This window comes from Ambystoma mexicanum, chromosome 6p (genome assembly GCF_040938575.1).
Source record: "Ambystoma mexicanum isolate Mex_15411 chromosome 6p, UKY_AmexF1_1, whole genome shotgun sequence".
Taxonomy (NCBI): Eukaryota; Metazoa; Chordata; class Amphibia; order Caudata; family Ambystomatidae; genus Ambystoma; species Ambystoma mexicanum.
In genome coordinates, this window is record NC_090935.1 from 1219694465 (window position 1) to 1219720269 (window position 25805).

Consider the following 25805-nt stretch of genomic DNA (forward strand, 5'->3'; position numbering starts at 1 on the left):
ATGTTTTTAATACAGGTACATCCTTCATTCTGCCAATGCCATCATTTCCAGACCCCGGCCGATGGGTTCTTCAGCTGCCAGGTGCAGCTCCATGTCAACAACTTCACCACCCTGACCATTTTATGGAACGATCGTCAAGGACCAATATGCCCTTATGCGGTACTAGCGGCTAGAAGCAACATCCCAACCGTTACGATGGTGTAGTGCCTCGTTGTTGGAACAGCCTTGCGATTATCAGTGCGACCATAGTGCTTCTTTTATCATAAAACAACACCCTGTGTACCGCAAAGGAACAGCGCGTGACTCAAGATGAACTTTTGCGGATTGAGAGCAAAGACAAATGCGAATCGCTGAATATTCACTGAACATTTGACGTCAAATAAATGTACTCTGCCAATTGTACAATCTTGGTGTTTGCTTTTAAACCACAGTTTCATATTCCAAATTGTGGCGCGTTGTGTTGTGAGATGATCTGTGTTGTTTTACGGGTTCTGTGTGAAGTCGCGTAGAAGTCGACTGGGCACGTTTGGCTACTTATCCCAGTAACGTCACGGAGAGAGGCGGGGAATATGAATGCTTTGTTGATATCAGGCTTAGGGGCGGGGGATATGATTTAGTGCCGCAAAAGCAGGTCAGCCAGGGCGATGGGGCAAGTGATAGGATTATCACCTAATGTCGGCGCACAGCAGCCTGATTTATTGTTTGTTTAGTGGACGAAAAGTCGGGTAAGGTCCATATGAAATTTTTCTACGAACGACAGATCCATGCCTGAAAACACATGGCCGACCCATAGGGACAATTAGAATTTGGTCACGGAAATACCCTTTATTCATTTAGTGTCATCACCATATCCCTGAAATGCTGTGGATGTGCTGTCTCTCAAAAGTAAATGTGAATCAGTGCATCCCGTGCTCGTTGTCCATCTAGTGGACCCCCAGGAGGTGGTTGTGCCATCCCATCCCCATCGCCATCCCCGTCTCTGTCTCCGTCACCATCCCCATCTTCATCATCTCTGTCTGGGGGCATTGGAATGTTTCTGCGCAGGCACAGATTGTGCAGCATGGCACAAACGAGCGTAATTTTACCCGTCTTCACTGGGCTGTACAGCAATGATCCGCCAGATCTGCTTAAACAGCGGAACCGGACCTTCAGTAGTCCAAATGTCCTCTGAATCATGCCACGTGTGCGGACAGGTGCCCTGTTGTACGCATCCTCATGCCTGTTCCTTGGCCTCCGTACAGGCGTGATCAGCCATGGCGTGAGTGCATATCCGGAATCTCCTACATGGGATGTAGATGTGGGAGACATGTCAGTGTTGGTAGTATCATGTCTTCATCAGATGCAGTGCAATCTTGTGTCATTGGTCATTCATTCGTATGTGTCATGCAGTGTTTTCACAGATGGGTGTTAATCTTCTATGGCCATCATAGTGGGGGTTGGCAGCTGGACATTGACCAAATGCATTGGTGTGCATGTGGCTTGTGAGTATGGCATTGTGCAGTGATGTGCACACATGGCAGGGTCGCTCCACAGTGATGATATAGTAGATGCAGGACGTCTCATGTACAGCCATCATGCGCATTGTGAGTGCTGTGTTGCATATTATGGGGGGGGTTGCTGTGGCTCCAGGTGTGTGTGCCAGCGGGAGTTCAGGCTGTGTGTGTCAGGTGGGAGGGTGTGTATGGCCACACTGGCTACCTGTCATGTGTTGCTTTGTGAAGTTTGGGTTCTGCTGTCTATTCAGTGGATGGGCGGGGGGTGATGCATGTGCAGTCGCAGCAGCCCACTCACGTAGCTCATTGTCCTGGTCACACACACACACCCCACTTACACAGGTCCGGAGCATTGGCAGCTGTACTCACCCAATAGCCATGTGCTTTGTCCAGCATAGCGTTCCATGTACCGTGGCAATGTTGAATTCCGCAGTACCATTGAGTCATGGGTTGAGCCCGTGAAACGTGCGCAGCAATGTGTAATCACTTGCGTCGCATCACATACCATCTGTACATTCAGTGAGTGGTACTGTTTCCTATTGCGGAACACCATTTTGATTGCACGTGGTACTGTCAGCTCAATGTGGGTGGAGTCGACTGCACCTATGCAATATGGCATGCCTGCTATGGCATGGAAGGCATATTTGGTGGCAATCACCTGGGGGAGGGTACGGGGTAGGGATATCTGTTCAGACACATGGCGCAACAGGGCATCCAGTAGCTGAACCAGGATTATTGAGAAACAGGGTTGTGATAGGCTGTGCAGCTCACCGACTGTGTGTTGATAGGTACCGGTGCCAAGAAAGTACAGTACAGACACGACCTTCGGGGGGGGGGGGTGGCGGTGGGGGTGTCTATGTGGCTGCTGATGTCGTCCTCTATCAGGCCAGTGATGTACAGGATTGTTGGACGGTCCAGCCGGTATAATATGTGGATCTGTCCTGGGGTGAGGTTCCAGGGTGAGGCCCTGATGCGTGGTATTGCAGGCTGCCTGCGGGGTGCTGCCGGCTGGACAATGGGGTTTGCCATGGGTACAGGGTTAGCTGGTTGCCGCCTGCGCCTCCTAAGCCTCCGCCTCCTCCTCCTCCTCTACAACATTACTGCCATCATATGCAGTGCTGCCTGTTGGTTGAGTAGGCCCAGTCTCAATGCTACTAGAGCTGCTGCCTGCATGGTTCTGTTTTGAGTTGGGCTGGGTGTGGCCCTTTTGTATGCACCCAGTGGCCTGCTGGGTCTAACTGGGCTGATTTGGTGCACCTGTGGCCTGATTCAGGACACCAGGCACAGTTTAATGTCATCTTCGCGGTGGCGGCGGTACCGCCACCGTGATCACGGTTTTACTGCCATTTTGTTGTTGGTGTTTCCATGTCCGCGCTAGTTGTGATGCTTGCGGTGTTTCGTATTGCCAGCAACGGAGGAGTTTCTGTGCAGGCAGAGTTTACGGGAGCTTTAACTCCACAGTGGCGGTTGGAGGTGGTGCTATTTCCGGGTTCACAGGTCATGATTAGGCAGACGCGGAAACGGTGCCGGTATGGTTATACCGGCTGCGTTAATTCCGGACCGGAGCACTTGTAATGAGGCCCAGAGTCCTAGTTTTGCCATTGTGAGCCATTCTAATTTCCAGTCTGGTGATGGTTTTACTGACTGTACGCCACCCTATATTTTTACTTTGCCATCAGTTAGGCCAGTGTACTGGCGGTGGTTGCTTTGTAGGTGAGGGACACACTTTTGAAGCAGATTTTAGCCAGGATGGTGAGCCAATGTAATTTGCGCAAGGTGGAGGTGATGTAGACACATTTACTAGAGTGTTGCTGAGGCATGCTGCATCATGGTGGGCCCCATTTTGGGTGCCTGGAGAACAGCTGAATTCCCTGCGATGTGGCCGGTACCCATATCAGTAAGTGAGATTACTAGGACCTGGATCACCATTTTAAATTCTTGGGGAGAGAGGAAGAGCTTGCTCTTGTGAAGGAGAGAGAACCTTTTTTCTCAATGTGTTGAGGGAAGAATACATTACTATCCACAATGAAGCCTAGGGGTTTTCCTGAGTTGGTTAGGTGGGGTTTAAACCTGTCCAAGCACATTTCATTTGGCCTTGTTTTAGAGGGTTCCTGCTTGGAGGGGTGGCCCTAGAGTATGAATGAAATCCCAGGGGGGATAAGCTTTGATATATTACGTGAACCAACGCCCCATGAACAAACTCTCTGCAGCATGGCTGTCATCCCGGGACACTGGTCACTTGATAGATGGGATTGTTAGCATCTAATTCTGTGCACAGTGTCTGCATATGTCTCATAGCCCTACTTGTATCTCTGGAACCTTGATCACTTCCTTCAGTCTTACTCACCACAAAGGAGATCTCTCTTTTACTGGAACTGTCAAAGACCAGCATAGTTCATAAAGCTCAACAGATCTTGTTGATAAGTGGCCATCTACAATGTGACCCAGTTCTTCACACTCCAAAAATACATTGTTCCCTCTTCAAAAGATATTCTTGTTGCGGCCCCATGAAATGAGATATGCAACATTGCAGCTCGTTTTCTTATCTTCAGAGAATCAGAAAGTGTAAAATGCTGGTGTTAACCACCATTAGTTCCTGTAGTGGAACATTAGAATCTGTCAATCAATCGTTATACACTGGTTCCAGGCAATAATTTTAGGCATGGATTTTGGCAGTTTGCAAGATTCTAAAATCCATTCTGAGTTTCTATTGCTACATCTGCTCCCTCACACCATCTAATGCTTTCTGGGCGTGAACATAGACCTGCTCTCCAAGTCTGGCTGCGCTTATGCTTCCTGACACGGTTCCATGTCATTTCATCGCAGGATTTTTTTTGTGGGTTTTTTTACTGCATATTTATTAACGAAAAAACTCATCAAATTTTTATTTTTTTATTTTTGTTGCTGTTCTCGAAAACCCACACCCCATATATATATATATATTTCTATTCCCTTAAACATTTCATGAGTTTTTTTCATTAAAAAATATGCGATAAAAAACCCTGTGAAAAAACATCCTGCAATGAAAGGACGTCGTACCCCTGACACTGACCGGTGCTTTGCCCCCACCTCCTCCTCCACACAACATTATCATAAGATTACAAAAGGGACTAACTCCCACTGCCAGTCGAGTAACAGAAGGTCTGTGGCCACTTTTCTCCTCATTTCGGGCAATTTGGACCTTCGCCGTAGCACTACACCTCCTGGCTATATGACCCACAGCTGCTGGGCAATAGGGTTGTCATGATTCCATATCCCTCTTTATGTGCCCTCACTTCGCTCTGGCCCATTAGTCAGGTTTGCTGGCTCATACCATCCCATACTGCCCAGAGCTCCAGGGAGTACTGCTTAAATAGAAGCCAACATTCCATGCCTCTCCTTGACTTTTCTTATCCTTTCCAGTGGTCTAGATAATAAGCAAGCTTCGAATGGATGCCCTGACCTCCTGTAAACACAGGGCACTGGGCAAGGAGACATGGACTAACTCTGGCACAGAAAGTAAGGATTCCTTTGTTCCCCCTATACAAACTCAATAGTGTTAGAGCTCTATTGCATGCTGGGGGATCTTGGCTTTTGGTAGATGCCCTTATCGAAGCCCTTGCCTTCATCTCGAGGCCAGCAACTTCGGTCACCTGCTTCACTGTAGATCCCATAAAACATGGTCTTATTTAACGTGAGTTGTGAAAAAAAATAGGCGCGGTTTATCCCATACTGGTGTGTGAAAATCCACCATTGGACGATAATGCGTTTTGATATATTTTTCTATCTATGCACGTGCAACGATAGAGTCTTTGTTTAAACAATTGCCTAGTAAAAAAACACACACAAAATAACCTTTACAGGGCACTTTGGGCTCCTCCCATCCTCCTTTCAACTTTGACACGTTAAGCCAGTGCCAACCATCTGAGTCTATTTATAGTAAATAGCGAGCAGCCATAAGGAATAGGCTCGTAAAAAGTAAAGCAAACTGAGTGAGGGTGAGCTTCCTCGTTACATTTGTGTAGGTTGTAGAGGAAAGGTAGAGTTCGAGGCAGTTGCTAGAAGGTATCTCCTTGAGCTGCGTTCTGGACTATCCCCCATTTATTGCTAATGCCGCCTCTCTAATTAGTAGATGTTGCCCAGTAGACACAAGTGAGATGGTTGTCTGTCTCGCTACAGATGGCGTTCTGCATTCCCATATATTCATATCGTAAGCATGTTCTTGATTCTTTAGGCGTTAAACAATGTTTTTTTAAGTTTATTTATTTTGTCAATTGCATATTGCATTGGAAAATAAAATAATATCAGTAAAAACGTACTGATTAAAACAGAATGAACTTAACATCAGACCCGTCCATCCCTAAACCACTCCCATTCTCAATCTATCACTTTACCCAACCCTTCCCCCTCTTCCCCAGCACCGTCCCTTATATAACCTGTGCAAATAGAGCGGGTAACCCCATAACACCCGCTTTTCCCCCAGATTATCCCTAGGATCACCACACTCAACTGTTAACGCTTTCTTTATAAATTAAAACACCAGACAGTGATTTTGCAACAGATATATTGTGTGCAGTACATTTCATGGCGAAGTGGAAAACTGGCAACCAGAACAGCCAACTATGCCCCCCTTGTTCGCCTGTACACGGGTGCAGCCTCCCTAAACATATGCACCATTGCACATTGGGAATAACGCAACCAGTATTAAAGCAAATGTGCAAACGATGGAAAACTGTGTGGCTGCGTAGCACAGCTAATTAGACAAAGAATGACGCAGCAGACTTTTATACTCAGAGGTCCGTTGCAGTGACACTATTTTATGATAAACAATGCATCATTCTGTCAGTGATCTAGAATATGTGTAAATATGAAATCTGGGTGCCAAGAAGAACACACATTTATGTGCTCTTTACGTCTATGGAATATGTGCAACGATTTACACATATGTATTGCACATTTAATAATTTGAGCCCGTTTTCTGCTCACCTGAATGTCTGTCAGAATATCAAATAAGATTCCAGAACGAGGCTGGGCAGTCACTCCAGGACTGCTGTGCCTTTCTTCTTGAGCTGCACGGGTCAGCCAACCGATGGCAAGCCTGGAATTCAACCTCTAAGGTCTGCGACATCCAACCACAGGCAGTGCAGTACATTTTGATGGGTCCAGAGGTGGGGTCAGGTGTCCCCATGCAGCGCAGCTCAGTACAGTGGAGAAAGTAACACTGCCTCACCTGGGATGGACTCCATGAAGCTACTCTGGTAGGAAGCAACTGCCTTGAGCAGAGCAGCCCTCGTCCTGCTCCTTCCTTTGAGGCTAAGAACCTTGGTGTCATCTTCGACTCCATCCTGTCCCTCTCTCCTCACATTTCTGACACCTCTAAGAAGTCAAACTGTCAGCTGCACCTCCTCAGAGGTGTTCTTCCTTTTCTCACTTTCCCCCAGAAGCTCACTGTCTCCAGAGCTTTGGTCCTCTCAAGACTGGACTATTGTAACAGCCTCTTTCTAAATCTGCCTGCCTCTACTCTTCGACCTTTACAACCAATCCAGAACAGGACTACGAGACTTGTCCTTGGCCTGAAGCCCAGGGATAGTATCTCTCCAGCTATGAAATCTCTTCTCTGGCTCCCCACGGCTGCAAGTATCAAGTTCAAGACCCTCTGCATTGTCCACAAGGCTTTCAGGACCCTGGGACCTTTATACCTTCAACTTTCTCTCCCAAAACATCTTCCTTCTCGAACTCTCCACTCATCCACCTCCAACTCTCTGAGGGTCAGACGCTTCTCCAAGCAGAGCATTGGGGGCAGATCAATCTCCTTGGCTGGGGCTTCCCTCTGAAACAGCCTTCCAAGGTCTTTCAAACTTGAGCGGAACCACCTCCGGTTCCGGAAGCAACTCAAGACCTTCCTTTTCGCTTCCGCTTTCTCTCTTCCTCTCCCCTGCTGAGGTACGTGACTGCTCCATGCACTGGTCACCTGGACATCATCTGAACTCGGGCCAGGCTCCTGCATATCCCGTTGCCCTCACACTGCCTCCGGGCTCCCCCAGAATGGTCTGTTCCTGCAACCCTACAGTCCCTTCTCTCTGCACTTATGAGCCACCTGCGGGCTGCACTTATGTATATACCTGCACTTCTCCATTCCCCTCCCCCCTGGCACTTCTACCCTTCTCTCTTCCCCACACGTACACAATCTGAATGTCACAAAGCCTAATAAGATCATTGTTTTGTCCTCCCTTTGTTTCCCCTCCTTGTCTTGTCGTGCCTAAAAACACTTGTGTACAGGTGCGTTATAAATGCCATATCATATCATATCATAGTGGCTCCTAGAGGTAAGCCTTGGAAATGTGGAGGTGCTCAACTGTGCAGGAGACCCAAGGAAAGGGTTGGTTGTTCTGGGAGGGAAGTGCTACACTAGAGTAAAATAGACCAGTGTAATAGAGAGGCAAACATGGCAGAGAACACTTGAGTGAAAGGTGTGTTGAAGTGCAGTCATTTTAGCATTGGGTCTGTAATGAGTAGGGATAACTGGAGGAAAATCCCTTGGCTCAGTTACATCGACACTGTACTGTCAGACTTAAACATGGAGGCACTTTTACCACCAGCAATTTTGTTGTCCAAAAGTGAACTGAGTGCTTTCAAGGGCAGATTGGGTGAAGCTTCCAGGAGGAACAGGGAACGTTTGGATTTTGTAACTACCTCGGATCGAGTTAATTCACTGATTAGCAGGCCGGATAAGATCCAGCCCTATCTTATTTGAAGGGTCGACTAGGAAAGACGGGTGGCTGCTTACTCGCACCAGATTTGACTGCTTACAGTTGAGGGGCACCACCGCCAAATGGAGGGGATACTCTGATGAGGCGGGTTGCCCAGTGTGTGGTGCCGAGAGGGAGGACTTGGCCCATCTTCTATTGTTTTGCCCGGTGTATGCCAATATTAGGTGATCCACTTTATTGCCGGTGCTGAGGTCAGACAACATTTGCACCTATGAACCTGCAGGTCTATTCCTTTTGACAGCGGATTCTGTCTTGATAGCTTGGGCATTGCTATCTTATCTGAAACAGGTAATGTATCCAAGAAAGGGGCTAACAATGAGATTGCCCGAAAGGCTTGGTGGTCTAGCATCTGGGGGGGCAGGAGTCCTGTCCTTAATGAATTAGAGTCTAAAGTGGCTTTGAGGGCACCGGTGTCAGCAATCTATTGCGCTGGACTGATAAAGTAAATATGTACATAGATGGAGGTATTTTACTGGCCGATTTATGTATTGGAACTGTATTGGAACTCCCACACCTTCTTTCTTTTCAGTTCTGTTTTCGTGATTTTATTGAAGTATAGGGGATTAATGTATTTTAACTATTTTATGCATGTGTGAACAGATTTCTACTGTAGAATGTACTAAGTATTTTGTTATTGCATTGTGTGCATGGTTGATGGATCATTTTGATTCAAATCTACATGTATTACTGACTGGAGTGCAGCAGGGGGAAGGCATGCAGCAGTGGAGAGGAGAGGTGGGTGGAACGTGGAAGAGGAGAAATGCACCAGTGAAGAACGAGACATGGCAAGGGAGGAGACCAGTTAGATGAGAACCGAAGCAGGACATGGCTGGATGGGCTAGTTGGACATGGACCAGAAAGAGATATTGAAAATAGAGACCGGAGAAAGAGCCTCAAAGGAAAGAAGAGGTAAGCCACTGTGAAGGGAAAGGTGCTTCAAGGAGAGAATGGCCAGTAGCGAGGAGGGCTGAGAGAGATCTGGATTGGGAGATACCAAGAGGTGGGCCATTGGAATGGAGGGGAGGGTGGACCAGTGAAGGGAGCAGTTTAGCTAGGGAAGAGGTGGACGTGAAGAGTGGAGACGCTACTGAAGTTGGCCAGTTGAGAGGTCGGTCAGGCAAAAGTTTGCCACTGAAGGTGAAACAGGGAGTCAGAGAAATAAGTGGGTGAAGAGGATTCGTGACCCAGAGGAGAAGTAAGGCAGGGTACACAACGGTGTTCTCCCCTTAGCCTCTGTGCCACCAATGCCCTCTCGAGGGGGCGTCTCTTCTGCATGCCAACAGGTAATGCTGAAAACAATCTCACGGATAATACATAGATCATCTGAACAGAGTCTTAGAGGCCGGTCAATAAGGGACGTCAATTTACCAAAATGCCAAGGGTAGCGGAAGTGACCTCACACGACCCTTGACCTCTGATGACATCACCCCAGGGTAACTTCACGGGAATCGATAGAACACAACCTTTCACCCCTTGACAAACCAGGAAGTGGCATCACATAGCATTTTTCCTAAGTACACTACAATACCTATGGTTACGATATCACTGGAATGTGATATACATTTCATACAATAATGAATCACTATATGTATCATTAATATCAGTGTGTACAAGCCCATATTGCCAAATTACTGTCAATGCAACCAGTCGTCCAAGGCCAAATGATGTGTTATTACATAGCACTTATGCTTAAACACTTTATATAGAACAAAGATACATACAAAATCACCCAACCTGTGTTGGTACTCATTTATAGACCTCAGAAGGATGAAAGGGTGAGTTGGCCTTGCCGTGATTTGAACCTGCAACCTGCAGATCACACACACATCGCGGCAGCGAATGGTCAACCCACTGAGCAATCTTACCAGCTATAGCTTTCTTACCGGCTATAGTAAAAAGAGCAATTAAATGTCTGAATATTTTCAATGTCAGAAAGCACATTACACTCTGTAGTGGATAGCAATGAAATTGAAACTGAGATTTAACATCAGGCCTGGTCATCTGCAGGTTTGGTGCGAAGTGGCCACATGTCAAGCCTGCGTGGATCTATTTTTCAGGCTTCATAGGTTGGCAAAATACATGCCATTGGGAGGGTTCATAACTGTGTGTTAAAAAATTTAGAGTAGCGCAGGCAAAGCAGCGCACTCACGAGTCATCCCGTACTCTGGGCACTCGTTACCTCATTCATGCAAACTAACATCCTGAACCGTATCCCTACAAAATATCCCCACCAAAAATATTGCCGTATATATGGCCATTTGTCTCGCCATAGCCGATATTTTTTGGTGGGATCATTTGTGGGAATGGGAGTTGCGGGCGTGTGCCCCACACATTTTAAAATAATGCGGCGGTTGCCGTTGTGTCCCCTTCAGGGTCCATGGGTCAATATCGCTGCAAAAATATGGCAATATTTTTGTATCGCAATATTTTTGCGGGGATATTAACAGATGGAACCTCCTGAACAGCATGCCAGGGAGATAGGAAAGATAGACACATCACACCAAAGCATTAATTGTGGCACAGTGAAATCAAGGGCCACTTCATGTGCTATGCTCAAACATTTCTACAATGTACACAAGCTATTAGGCACAAGGATTTTGACAAGTGACCGAGGACACTGAGATGGAATGTCTTGTGATGATCGTAACAGAGACAACGGCAGAAAAAAACATGCCATAAATGCAACTTGCGAAAAGCAAAATACATATAGTTTTTGTCTGCATTCTGATTTGTAGGTGTTTAAGGACAGACTAAATCAGACTAAATCAGTGACTCACCCCCTGAAGTGTGCCTAAAATGCACATTTAATGATTGTAGCAATTATTGTATAGAATTCCAGAAGACTATTTTTTATTCCAATTCTTTCTTATTTAGGTTCACTGCTCGAAGTGTTACAGTTGTGGAACCCCTTGTTTTTTAAGGGGCCTGAACAAGAAAGCCAGCACTCCAGAAAACAAGAAAGCCAGCACTGCAGAAACAAAGAGCCACATGGTGCTTTTTTTTTTAGGGGTAGCAAGGTAGATCTCAGGGGTCACAGTTGCGACCCTTGGAAATCCCCAAATGACGTCCCTGCGGTCACGCCTGTTTCCTTCAGGAGTGTCTACAGTAGACATTTTGGCATGTACTGTCAGTTGATTTCAAGATTTGACCATTCTTCTAGAATACTTACCTTACAAAGGGCTTTCCTTTCTTCAAATGTTTCATTTTACGTAATGTAGGAGCGGGGTCACAAACAAGAAAGATTGTGATTTGTAAATGTAAAATATTGGCAGCTGGTTTAACTTGGAGAGGCACGGCTTACATAATGCAGAGGGCAACCCAAGGTCTGGGCAATGCCGCAGGGCCGCCCAAGGTGAGGCAGGGTAACTGATGTTACCATTTAGCAGGCCAGGAGAGGGGCAGCTTCCACCCCCATGCCTGCTCCTCTGCCCCACAAGCTGCAGAGACATGCAGTCTCTGTCACACAAAGCCGAAGAAGGGTGAGGTGTGAACAATCGCCTCACCCTTCCTCCAAGCAACAAGGTGCTAAGGACCTAAGGAAAACCAACAGTCAGGCAGGGCCCAGGTTCAAAGACCTGCCCCCTCCTCAGGGGGCCAGTCATGTCGGCCATCCGGCCGGGGGCTGCCACACAGCCCCCACTACTATACACATCAAAGACCCAGGGCTCCCCTGGGTCTTATAAATAAGAGCAGAATGCTCTAAGAAAACATAACCTGTTTGTGGACCCTGAAAGGGGGCCCAAACTAACAGGAGATTCGCTGTTCACTCAGTGTGTTCCACACTTTGCTTCTTTAGCAGTCTTTAAAAGTTCACTGCATGCACAGCAGCGTCTTTTCTCCCCTCTTTGAACATTGCACTGTTCAGAAACCTTTAATTACAGGCGAGCGGCGAAAACCTCGCTGAAACAGAAGAATCATCGGGGAGTACACGTGCAGAAGCAAGATCCAAAGCCAGCACGAGCGAGCGTGGGGGAAAAACATACAAAGCGCCCAGACACAGGCGGCCGTGTCATTTTCAGCTTTGCAGGCCTAAAAATCATGGGTCCCAAGCGGAAATCATGGGAACCTCCAACACCTTTGCAGAAACCCAAATCACCCCACTTGCTAGCAGCCATGGAGGCAGCAGAGCTTTATGGTTGGGCCTGGGTCAGAGAAAATATGTACGGCTTGCCAAAAGAAGGGGTCCCCATACCAACCAGTCAAGAGGACGAGACGACACCATCAAAGAGAAGGAATTCTACAGACGGCATGGGAAAAGGTAACAAAAAACTGTCTAAATTATACGAGAACATGAGTGAGATGCAGCAATTATTGCTAGAAATTAGGTGCAAACAAACACTTCCCGCAGCCGAGTCCAGGCACGCGAACCCCACCATACCACTAGTACCGGACATCATGGTTATCACCCTCCCACCAGCAACAACTACAGCAGGACCAGTCCTAGCAACACCAATAATACAGGTGCCAACAACACCAACAGCAACCATCACAGTTTTACCTATGCCAACAACGGCAGCTCCTGACACAACGGGTGCTTTAAAAGCATGGACAATCCCCAATACAAATACACCAGGACAGACAGGAGCGAGCAACAACAACCCATCAGACACGGTAATGATTATTAGTACCCAATTAGACCTAAAACTTAAATCTTTTCAGACAGAAATACTGAACAGATACAAAAGGAGTTTAGCAAGGAACATACAATGAAAGAGGCCATATGGGCGAAAGAGTTCATCAAAATCTTTTCACTCATAGAAGCCCAACGCAAAGGGAAAGATGCTTTTAGGGATCCCAAAAAGATAGAGGAGAAAGCCATAGCCAGAAACGCCCAGGTAGAACAGAATTGGGACAACTGGCTACAGGCCTTTGCCATCTTGGCAACTATATATAAAGAAAAATTCCCAATGATGGCAGAAAATTATGGGCATACATGGATAAAATCAGAGAAGTGAAAATCGCTCAAAAAGGGAAGACCTGGCTAGCATATGATATTAGATTCAGGAGAAGCATGTCAGAGAGGCCAGTCATTGAATGGGACGAGGTCCAGAATGATTTATACATGTTAAACGCCGAGCCTCCTTCAGAGGAGGAGATCGCACAAACAACCCCCAAAAATAGCAAAAGCCAACAGGGCCCCAGATTCTCCGACAAACGAAACAACAAAAAAGGGGAACAGGTCTTTCGGAAGAATCAGCCATGGGGAGCTAAGTCTAATACCCACAGGCAGAACAAAAACCACTCACCAAAAGCCAACATACCATGTAGGAACTTTGGGAAAAATCAGTGCACACGAGGAAAAGAATGCTGGTACTAACACACTTGCACAAACTGCAACGGTGACCACGCAGCAAGTAACTGAACCAGACTGCCAGTCAAAAATACAAAAGAATAGCATCAAAAGCGTCCCACCAACCCCATGTCTAGCACCGGGCAGCACCCCCATCAATCCAAACAATTTTAGAGAGGCTCTCATGAATTACCCAGACAGAGAAACCAGCGAAGCAATCCGGCAGGTTTTCACCAAGGGTTTTGTCATCCCCTTCAAGGGCATTGGGTCTCAGAATGTTCCAAATAACCTGAAGTCAGCCAGGGACAACCAGCAGATGGTGGAAAACAAATTTAAGAAGGAATTACTACTAGGCAGGATTGCGGGACCTTGGTGTTGTGTAGTCACCCGTGCTAGAGTTGACTCCCATGCATACATGCGCACGCACATACACTCAGAGAGACACGGGACGCAATGCTGCCTGCTACGCGTCCCGGTGGCCACTGCCCGCACGAGCGCGGGTTATTAACCTGCGCATGCGCGGGACCCAAACGAGGCTCGCGCATGCGCTACAACTAACTGGGACGTCACATCCCTTATTTTTTCCATTAACAAAACAGTTTAACAACATGATGCTCTAACAACGCAAAACGGTGAAATACACACTGGATACTTCCATCACAGGGGACCGCCCTCGGAGACAGAGGCTCAGTCCCCTGAGTCCAGGACGTAATTCTTGAGGTGAGCCGGCAGTCTCTGGTCTCTCCGCACGGGGTACCTTGAGGTACCTGGCAACGTCCCACTGTTACTGACGTCCGCGGGGGCGATGTCCCGGGTGGTGTCCTCAACTGGGGCTTCGGGGATATTGTCCTGGTGTGGACTTTCCTCTCGACCTGTGGCCCCCGGTGAGGTGTCCACTTTTTTGAAGAAAGACCTATTGCGTGTGACAGTGCCGCGGTCACAGGCCGCTGTCACCATAGTTCCTTTCACGTGGGTGACCTTCCACGGGCGAGGCTCGTATGGTAGAGACAGTTTGCCCTCGGGGTGTCGGTTCCGAACCAACACAGAGTCACTGATGCACACCTCGGTGTCATGCAGTCCTCGTCTCTCGCTCTCCTTCCGATTGCGCACGGCGCACTCATCTCAGACTTTGTCATTGTCTATGACACCTGGTCTCCTCCCCTCCACTTCTGGTATCATTCCCTGAGGGCAACTGTCAGACGTCGGTCCCAACTCCCCTATCTCCTCACCGGATTCTTCAGAGGATAGATCCTTGAGAGGATTCTTCTTCTTTGGAAGCTTCTTCTTCTTGTTGCTAGATGACTCGTCCTTATAAATCCGGACCTTCTTTTCGCGGAGATAAGGTCTATCCCCTCCAGAGGCCACCGTGACAGTAGTGGGAACCTGTCTTGGGTGCCTCCAGTGGGGCCAGCCTCACTTTCAGGGAAAAAGCCAAAGCAGAAAAAAACCTGTAGGTCTGGATGGTAGGAGGTGAGGTAGTCCTTGATAACCCAGGCCGTTGGAAGAAAGGTGGATAGCGAAGGCTGACTGGAAGTAACCAGATATCCGCGACCAGCTTCCCAGACAGAGCTCGGAATAAGACCTGCAGGTAGAATCCTTCGATAGCAACAAGGAAATCGTAAGTAAGTAGCAGGATAATAGACGAAAAAGAGGAAAGGAAAGGAGAACAAATGGCCTAAGAAGGAAACCCGAAATGCAATACCCAGTGGAAGGAATAGATGGCAGATACCGCCGAGTAATAAATAAACTAGATACAGGAAGGGAGTGCTGCAAGTTTGAAGTACCGGACGGCAAATGGAAGTAGTAAACAGTGCAAAGAGTGCCGCGCACAGAGAAGGCTGCAGGCAGCAAGGAAGGAATGGTGAGAAGTCGAGCAGAGAAGTAGGAGGAGCCAAGTATCCAGGTAAGCAAGACAGCAAGTCACCGAAGCGGTGAAACAGCGGAGTACGAAAGAAGGAAATGCAGCGAGAAACTAAGGTTGAACAAGATTTGGATATAGTTGGAAAACTAAGGCGGCTAAGGAAGCCCAATGGAAGGGAAAATACTAGAGAGCAACGGAGCGTTAGAGTGCGAGACGCAAACACAGATACAACGCACCGCACAGGGAGGCGGAGTCAGTACTTATAGAGTCCTCCGCCATATTGGATGAGGACTAGAGCGAGGTAACCGCTAGCTAGTGCCGCCAGCGGTTCCATAACTTCCACCCCTGATTCCTGACAGCAACGCCCAAACAGCGCCTCGGCAGGGGCAACCCCCATTGATTGGTGCGGCGTGGTGCGATATTCTCGCAGAAACTCTACAAGCTTTCTCAGAAGGTCCTCACCCCCACTGGCGGAAATCCTCAGTACCTTATTCAAGGTACGCATCATCCTTTCCGCCTTGCCGTTCGCTCGAGACCACAGCAGGGATACCCTGCGGTAACGGATCCCCCTCTATTGGAGATACTGGGCAAACAGGCTGCCGGTAAATGGTGGTCCGTTGTCTGAGCACAGTATCTCTGGGAACCCATGCGTCGCAAACATTTTGTCTAGGGCCCTCGTGGTAAACTCCGTCGCTGTGGACTCCACTACCTCCACTTCTGGATACCTCGACCACTGATCCACCGCCACCAGAAGATACATGCCTCGACCAGTCGACCCGAAGTCCACGTGTACGGTTCCCCACGGATTCTCGGTCCGTTCCATAGAACTAATAGGTGGGGCCTTGTCTCCTGGGTTGGCTGCCTGACACGACAAGCACTTTATCACGAAGCTCTCCACCATCCCCCCCAAATCAGGAAACCAGACCTTGGGCCGAAGTCTCTCCTTGGTCTTGACGACCCCTTGATGCCCGATATGCGCCAGCTCTAACACGCGCCCCCTTAGCGCCTGCGGGATCACGATCTGCCTCCCCCTTAGGATCAAACCATCATCTGACACCGACAGTTCGTCTCGCACCTTCCAGAGTGCCTGCAGGTCCTTTTGGGCCTCGGACTGTCGCCTTGAGTTGTTACGCAGCACCTCTCTCCAGTCTCCATTCCTCACGGCCGCCTTGATGATGTTGAACACCTCATCCTTGGATGACTCCGCCGCTATAACCAGTCTCGACAGCGCCACCGGTAGCGCTCCATCCACCACGTGACAGAGCAAACCTTGGCAGTCGGACACACCACTGTCTTTGTCCGTATTCTCTGTGTTGGGGTGTCATGAGAGATAGTCCGCCGGGTTGTTGGTTCCCGGTCTGTATATTAATCGAACCCCATACTCCATTAGGGCTAACAACCACCTCTCGAACCTGGGCGGCGGCTTCGAAGACACCCCCGCCAATATGGGCAGGAGCGGCTTGTGGTCCTTCACCACTACGACGGGCTTGCCCAGGATGTACCGTCGAAAATGGTGACAGCCCCACACAATCGCTAGCGCCTCCCTTTCGATTTGCGAATATCGCATTTCAGTGTTGGAGAGACCTTTACTGGCGTACGCGATGGGCTGCATGTCCCCCCTTTCATCAGGCTGCAATAGTACTGCCCCAACACCCACGGGACTGGCATCCACGACAATTTCTGATTCCACGGAAGGGTTAAAGTACGCCATGGTGTCCCCATCGGACAGAGCATTCTTGAGGGCCGGAAAGGCCTCCTGTTCCTTGCTTTCCCACCTCCACACGGCGTCGTTCCTGGTCAGCACCCTGAGGGGTTCAGACAAGGAGGCCAAACCCTTGATGAAGCACCCACAGTAATTCACCATCCCCAGGAAGCTCCTCACCTCCGTGGGGGATGATGGTGCCGCGGCTTCCCGAATGTCTCTGATCTTAGCTGGATCCGGTGACACTCCAGCGGCGTGAAAAATAAATCCGAAGAAACCTATCCGGTCTTTAAAGAATTCGCACTTTTGGCGGTGTAGGGTGAGTCCCAGATCACTCAGCCGTCTCAGCGTGCTCTCGAGCCTCTTCGTGTGTTCGGCCTCTGAGTCGGCAAACACCAAAATGTCGTCACTCATATTCAAGACGCCTTTTAGGCCGGCCAGCGCCCCCGAATGGTGTTCTGGAAGACTTCGGCAGCCGATGAAATGCCGAAGCTCAGGCGCTTGAATTGATAAAGGCCTTCGTGTGTGGTGAAGGTCGTGATGAATCTAGAGTCTGGGTGAAGCTCAAGCTGGTGATAGCCCGCCCGTAGATCCAATTTCGAAAAAACTTTCGCCCCCTGCAACTCCCCAATGATATCATCGAGGGTCGGCGTCAAGTGTCTCTCTCTCTTAATTGCGGCGTTGGGGAGACGCATATCTACACAAATTCTCACTGCCCCGGGCTGTTTCGGTTTGGGCGCCACCACAATGGGCGAGACCCAGGGCGTTGGTCCCTCCACCCTCTCGATAATGTCCATACTGACAAGCGACCGGAGCTCTTCTTCCACTTTCTCTCGAAGATGAAACGGAATGCGCCTGTGCTTGAGAGCTGTTGGTCTGATTGTGTCGTCAATGTGCAGACGGACCGGAGGCGCCTTCAACTTCCCAACTCCTTCGAAAATGCCCGCAAACCTGTCCAGCAGTGTTTCGATGTCCACCTGATAGACCTCTAGTGCAAAGTGAAACAGGTTCAGGGCTTCGGACGCCGCACAGCTAAGTAGAGAGTGTGGGCTCACATCTGTAACGAAGAAACGGGCCTTTATGGTCTTTTCGCCCCTGGATACCGGCGCGACGAATACACCCTTGATGGGGAGTGGAGTGTCTCCCCCAAACGTGAAAATCCTCGCCGTCGAAATGTCCAGCGCGGGAGGGCCAGGAATCTTCTGGTAATGTTCCGAGGCCAGCACGCATACTGAGGCTCCTGTGTCAATTAGCACTTGTGTCGGCACCCCTTGAATGTTCACGACACATTTGGGCTGTCTTTTACTCTTCGCCCCAGTAGCGATGCTCGAGATGAAAAATACTTCGTCTTCCTCCTCCTCCTCTTCCTCCTCAGCTAGCTGAAGTCTCTGCATTTCTTGCTCCAAAGCCGCAATGCTTCTCTGCCTTCTCGAACCACCTCCTCGCACCCTGGCCGGGCCCCTCTGTATTGACACCGGAGCTGGGGCACGACACATACGGGCATAGTGTCCTGGTCCGTTGCACCAGCCACATGACCTCGATTTGGCCGGACACTCCTCGGAATGGGGCAAATCATATCCGCAATACTGGCAGATAGATCCAGACCCTGTCGGGGGACGAATCTCCTGTCGTTTCTGACCCCACTTGTCTTTCGACGCAGTCTGTTTACTGATAGCAAATGCCTCTTCCGATTTCCCAGGGCGCACTGCTGCGTCCATCTTGGCACCTCTTGACTCTGCCAGTTCAAAGGTTCTGCCACTGTCTAGGATTTGTTGCAGAGTCCAGCTCGGTTCCCTCAACACTTGCCTTTATAGTTTTCCCGAGCTACACCCTTGGTTCCAAATCATCGACTCCTCATTGTCCCTTCGGCACGTGGTGGCCATGAGCCGCAGTCGAGCACAAAACTGATCCAGCGACTCCTCCTCCCGCTGTTTTTCGCCACAGAAGAGAAATCTATCGAAGTCGATGTTAGAGAGGGGTATAAAAAGATTTTCCAGAGCAGTTTTGACGGCATCATAGGTCACTACCTGCAGGTTCAGGGATTCATATATGCGTATAACATCCAGGCCTGCCGAGTACAACAGAGTGGCCCTCTTCGCGTCGTCATTGGTTATCCCAGTCGCTGTAAAGTACATATCAAGTTTTTTTATCCATAGCAACCGTCTTGGGCCCAACTTCGGAGGGAGACCGGACACATCGAACTCCTGCATGGGTAACAACGACCCCTGTTGTGCTCTCACCACCACAGTCGCCGCTTCCGCCTCTCCGTCGCTTTCCGCCATGTCTACAGGTCGCACAGGCACCTCCTTCTGGCTCAGAGGCCGCAAACCTGACTTGGGTGGGTAGCGCACGTGCCTCCCGTTACTGTATGGTGGAATTCAGCATGCCATTGCTCCCCTCTAGCTTTGTGTGACTTCCTTATTGCCAGCTGTGCTGTCTAGCCACCTTTTGTTCGGTAGCTCCGCGATGTTGGCTGCCCTCTGGGTCGTAGAGGACCGCCAGAGTTCCACAAATTCTGTGAAAATGGTATGAGCAGCGCAGAAGCACCTTTTCAGGCCGCTACTGCTGTATACCGGATGTTAGGGCACCATGGATTTGGTCTCGCCTTGTCCTTGACTCACCACCGTGTAGCGTCGCCGATGTAAAAACACGCCGTGTTCATCGAGCGAACGTTGCGATGGCATCCCGCCTCGTTGCCAGTTGTTGTGTAGTCACCCGTGCTGCGGTTGACTCCCATGCATACATGCGCACGCACATACACTCAGAGAGACACAGGACGCAATGCTGCCTGCTACGCGTCCCGGCGGCCACTGCCAGCATGAGCACGGTTTATTAACCTGCGCATGCGCGGGACCCAAACGAGGCTCGCGCATGCGCTACAACTAACTGGGACGTCACACTTGGGACCACATGCCTCTCAAGGAGTACATAATATCGCCCCTTGGTCTGGTCCCCAAAAAGAACCCGGGAAAATGAGGTTTATTCATCACTTATCCTATCCTAAGGGCCAATCGCTAAACGACGGCATTCCGCACACGGAATCCACTGTATCCTATACACACTTTCAAGAGGCAGTAAGACTCGTACAGGAATGTGGCACAATCGCCCTGATGGCCAAACTGGACATTGAATCCACCTTCAGATCATTGCCAATTCACCCAGACTCCCAGCAATGAGTAGGTTTTACTTTTAAAAACAAATTCTATGTAGACTGATGTCTCCCCATGGGATGCGCAGTATCTTGCGCCCTATTTGAGCAATTCAGCTCCTTTTTTCAATGGGCTTTCCAAAAACAGAGACCAGGGACCAGGATAGTACACTACCTCGATGATTTCATGGTAATGGGGCCAGCAAATTCTGCAGAATACAGCAGAGCCCTGGCGAAGTTAGAAGGAATGGCCTCACAGTGGGGCATCCCCCTAGCAGCGGAAAAAATGGCCAAACCAGCCACCAACATAATTTTTCTAGGTATTGAAATAGACTCCGCAAGGGGCCTATGCAAAATCCCAAAAACAAAAATAGCAGAACTCCTGGAGAAAATACAAAGCCTGACAACAAAAGACAAGGGCACAGTAAATGAAATTCAGTCATTAGCAGGAAGCGTCACCTTCGCAGCTAGAATTATCCCTCAGGGGAGGGTATTTTCCAGAAGCTGGAACTAAAAATAAAATCTTACACCAAACCCCACCTGCACATGCGGCTAGGCACAGAAGTGAAACAAAATCTGTAAATTTGCGGGAATTTCCTCAAAAATGTTAACGGGACATCACTTTGGCGTACGCCTTTGAACACATGGACTAAAATGGTCCTTTTCACCGATGCAGCCGGGAGCAGGAGGTTTGGAGCCATACTAGACTCAGAATGGGTGGCAGGACACTGGCCCATAACATGGCAATCTGCCGGGTGGACAAAAAATATTACCCTCCTAGAAATATTTCCCATTTGTCTAACGTTACACATCTGGGGCAGGCATCTAGCTAACACGGAACTCTTGGTCTGGTGCGACAACATGGCTGTGGTAGGCTCCATAAACAGAAGATGTACTAAATGCCGTTTAGTGCTGAAAGTCCTACGAGCCATTACAACGGTCACACTACAAGAAAACATTGTGGTCAACCTTTAAGAGAGGTTGGGCAAAAAAACACCTAGTAGCAATCTCATATTTCTCAAAAATACTGAGTGACTCAGACCCCACCCAGAACGCCCTCATTTCCTACGCTATGAATGGATGGGCCAGAGTTGAGGGGCCCCAGGTAGACACCCGCCCCCCCCACCTTGATTTCAGCAAACTGGTAAGAATAGCAGACCAGTTGGAAGCCATATGCTGGCACTCATAGAAATCATATTATTAAAAACAGCATTTTTTCTGGCCTACTTCGGGGCTTTCCGGGTGAGAGAACTTATCGCCTCCAGCACCAGGCCACAAACGGTTTATGCGTTATGGAGGTCAGGGTCAGACAGGACAGCATCAACATAGAAATCCAACAGTCAAAAACTGGGGCCAAAAGGACCATCAACATGTATTGACGAGGTAACAAACTGCCCAGTATGTATTACCAACCTTTATTACGCACAAAGGCCCAAGGTGGGGGGGACGTTTTTAATCCACAAGGATGGCTCGGCACAAAGCCACTACCAATTTAAAGGGGTGCTGATGAAAGCAATCAGCAAAGCAGGGTGGGACCCCAAGGGCGTTGGCACCCACTCCTTTGCAATAGGTGCTGCGACCTCAGCATGGCAAGGAGGCCTGGCACCACAACAGCTAAAAAACATAGGGGGATGGAAGTCAGATTGCTACAAAAGATACATCAGACCACAGCTAATATAGCCATCCCCTCTCATCTTTCTTTCTCCTCCCCCTGCAGAACCAACAGGCAAAGAGAGGACCTCACTCAGATCAGCATGGATTGTTGGCCACTCATTCGTCTTCAGGACAGGCCGATGGGCGGAAGAAACCAAAGAAGAGCCACCCTTTAGAAACACCATTGCCTCATGGTGGGGATACAGAGGCCTATGATGGGCCGACATCCACGAAACACTGGCAGAGCTGGTTGCATACAGAGACCTGCCAGAATTTCTGTTAATACACCTAGGGGGCGATGACCTGGTTACCACAGGAAGGAGAAACTTACTCGAGGAAATCTGCTCCTCCCTAGCGGGCATTTCACACAACTGGAGGGAAACAGAAATATACTTCTCAGCAATCCTACCCAGAAAGAAATGGCATGGGGCCAACTGCTACAAATCCGTAGACATTGCCAGAAGAAAACTCAATAGGGGGCTAGAGAAATTCTGCGCAGCAAGAGGGCTGGGCTTCATAAAGCACCCGGCCATTACCCTGGGTGACCCAGATCTTTTTCACAAAGACAGCACTCACTTATCAAACCAGGGCATGGAACATTTCTTTTGAGAAATCACTGCAACCCTGGCCTTCAGGGGCTGTTACTAGGAGACACTTTTGGGGGAACACGGACAGCCAGTAACCTGCCCGTGTGTGGCGGCACGGACCAGAGGGGGTAACCTCAGGAGCCAGTGCCCAAAAGTATGATATTGTTATGATATGTGATTATTGTTATCTCCATAACCATATCTGTACAATAAAATCCTACGGCCTTTTATTGCCAACACTTGACAAAATGTTGTGAGACAAATTATTTCGGGTGAGGGTTCGGGGTCGGCCAATAATGATGCATGCATATGGGTTCATCAGTTATGGGCAAGGCTGCAGGGCCGCCCAAGACGAGGCAGGGTAACTGATGTTACCATTCAGCAGGACAGGAGAGAGGCTGCTCCCGCCCCCACACCTGCTCCGCTCCCCCACAAGCTGCAGAGCCACACAGTCTCTGTCACACAAAGCAATAGAAGGGTGAGATGTGAACAATCGCCTCAGCCTTCCTCCAAGCAACAAGGTCCTAAGGACCTAAGGAAAACCAACAGTCAGGCAGGGCCCAGGTTCAAAGACCTGCCCCCTCCTCAGGGGGCCAGACATGTCGGCTATCCGCCCGTGGGCTGGCACACAGCCCCCACTACTATACACATCAAAGGCCCAGGGCTCCCCTGGGTCTTATAAATAAGAACAGAATGCTCTAAGAAAACACAATCTGTTTGTGGACCTTGAACGGGCACCCAACTAACAGTAGGTTCGCTGTTCACTCAGCGTCTTCCACACTTTGTTTCTTTACCACAAAACCCTCCCACCCTACCAATAAGGGAGAAGAACAAAGGAAAAGAAGTACAGGGCACTGTACGGTGTCCACAACAAGTCGTGGGGCATGAGAAGGCAGCACGGGCCAGAGGGGGTAACCTCAGGACCCGGTGCCCAAAAGTATGATATTATTATGATATGTGATTATTGTTATCTCCATAACCATATCTGTACAATAAAATCCTATGGCCTTTTATTGCCAACACTTGACAAAATGTTGTGAGACAAATTATTTCAGGTGCGGGTTCGGGGTCGGCCAATAATGATGCATGCATATGGGTTCATCAGTTATGTTTCTCTTCGGCAGTGTTGCAGCGAAAGCCTTTACAATAGAATGAACTGTCAGTGACCCATTCCATCAAAGCATTAGGCCCAAACAGACGTTCCCTTCTGCTTAAGGACGGTGACTGTGACGTCTTTGTGTACTTATTGTTGCCTGAGCAAACATATGCAGACTTGAAGAGTATAAACACTCACTGTTCACAGCATAAGTCCACCACACATGCCACACCTCTTCTGAAGGTAGGAAGAGTTTTGCAGTTATTTATTTGTTGGGATGCTAGAGTTACCTTAGGGGTGGCATTACTGGAGTGGTTTTCAAACGTTTTTACGTTTGTTTGTTTATTTGATATTGCGCACCAAACCCTTAGGTAGCTGGGAGAGCAGTTCCAAGGATACTTAAAGCTTGGTTACACAGTACAGGCAAATACTTAACCTACAACATTCAAATTACATACAAGTTAGCTCTGGTATACATGGCATCTGGTAGATATATTCATTGGGCAAGTGAGTAAAGATTTATATACATACAATGTTTATACAGAAAAATTGGGGTCCAGCTGAAGGTCGTTACTTAGATGTCATTAGTTTGCACACCGGTTCTGTAGGTTCCGTCTGAAACAGGAGTAAGGTTTAGTTAAACTGCAGTGTTGGCTAGTTCCCGCAAATGCCCAGATTGCTAAAATTGTCAGTTACAAGCAGTAACCACCTTTCTAGTAGTTGTGGTTCTGACCCCTGATGATATAAGCGTTTATGAGGTGAATTATTGCATACTTATCAGAAGGCACTGTCGTGCAACAAGGGGACCTTTGAAAGTTGCAGCTAAATTCTCTGAAAACAGGAGTTCCTTTTTCTGGTGGAGCCCATCTCTATCCATCTCATAAGGACTCCTGGGCATTGTCTGAGTACCCTGTGAAAAACTCAGAAGGGAGAGATAAGATAGCAAAAAGAGAAAAGGTGAGAGAGTTAGAGCAGGAGAGAGAGTAAGAGAGAGTGAGAGCGCACGAGAGTGAGGAAAGGGAGGCAGAGTGACAGAGACAGAGATTGCTAAAATATGCCTGAAGACTTGGAGAGAGGGGCAGGTGTAGAGAAAGAGATACGGGGGAGTGTGTGTGTGTGTGAGAGAGAGAGAGGCAGAGAGAGGCAGAGACAGAGAGATGGAAAGAAGCAGAGTTGCAATACAGGAACTGGAACAGGGTGATGGCTATCGATGGATAACCTCCCAAACGGATGTAAAATGAAAAGGAACCAGTAGTTGAGACTGCCGAATGACGAAGAGCACAGCAGAGATCAACTCACAGAGACAGAGGGGGGAACACGTGGAGAACATGATAAATTCGTGTGAGCCTTCACAGTGTTTCATTTAAACTATGCAGCAATGTTTGCGGACATGCAAGCCCATGCTTATGCTACGACCCTGGCAAAATGGTGCTGAGTAGACCCCTATGGTGCCTGACTCCCTTCCTACTTCTCTAGCCCATCCTGGTGTCCCCCACCCTCTCCTTTCTTGACTAGCCCCGGTTCCACCAAATTCCCTCTTCCCCACCCATCCTGGCTGGTCCTGGTTGTCATCAGCTCCCCCCATCCCTGCTCCAAAGGCTAGTAATAGCCCACCCACTCTTCCTTTGGCTGCTTGCTCCGACCCTTTCCTCTCCATCCACCCTTAGATGGTCTTGGTTGCCCTCCACTGCTCCTCTTTCAAACCTTCCCTGATGGTCCTTGTCGCCCATAGCTCCTCTTCCTACATCCTCACTTGACAGTTACAGGTTGCCCTCACACCCTAGCCTGTCCTACTTCACCTGCATCCCCCTACCCTTGTGTACCCATCTTCCCATTATTCCCCTAGATTTCTCTTGTAGTGCTACTACTTATCTGCACAACTGGCGTTTGATTCAATTTTATTCCCCCATGAATTCTTCAAATTGTGAACCACCATAGTTCTATATCAAGTGTGTTTCTTCTATGTAGAAATGCAAATACCATCCTCATGGCAATTAGCAGTTTAAAAACAAGTTTTCTAGAGCAATTAGAACTTCTATTAAACCAGGCAATTTCCCGCCATCCATTGCTTTCACTTATGACCGATGACAGCTAGAGGAATAGATTCATAGTAGTATAATTCTGGAAATGACATTCATTATAATCCTTTTCCATAGAGTGATGCTGTTTTGGATCTCCTTCTGTAGCTTTGATATTCATGCAATTCTCCTATCTGCCCAGCTAACC

General features: G+C 48.6%; 1 protein-coding gene across 1 annotated transcript in view; it reads left to right on the top strand.

Annotated features, from left to right (window-relative positions):
• Positions 1-25805, top strand: part of RASEF (RAS and EF-hand domain containing) — a 706663-nt gene that overhangs the window by 382196 nt on the left and 298662 nt on the right. The gene's annotated exons all lie outside the window — the stretch shown is intronic.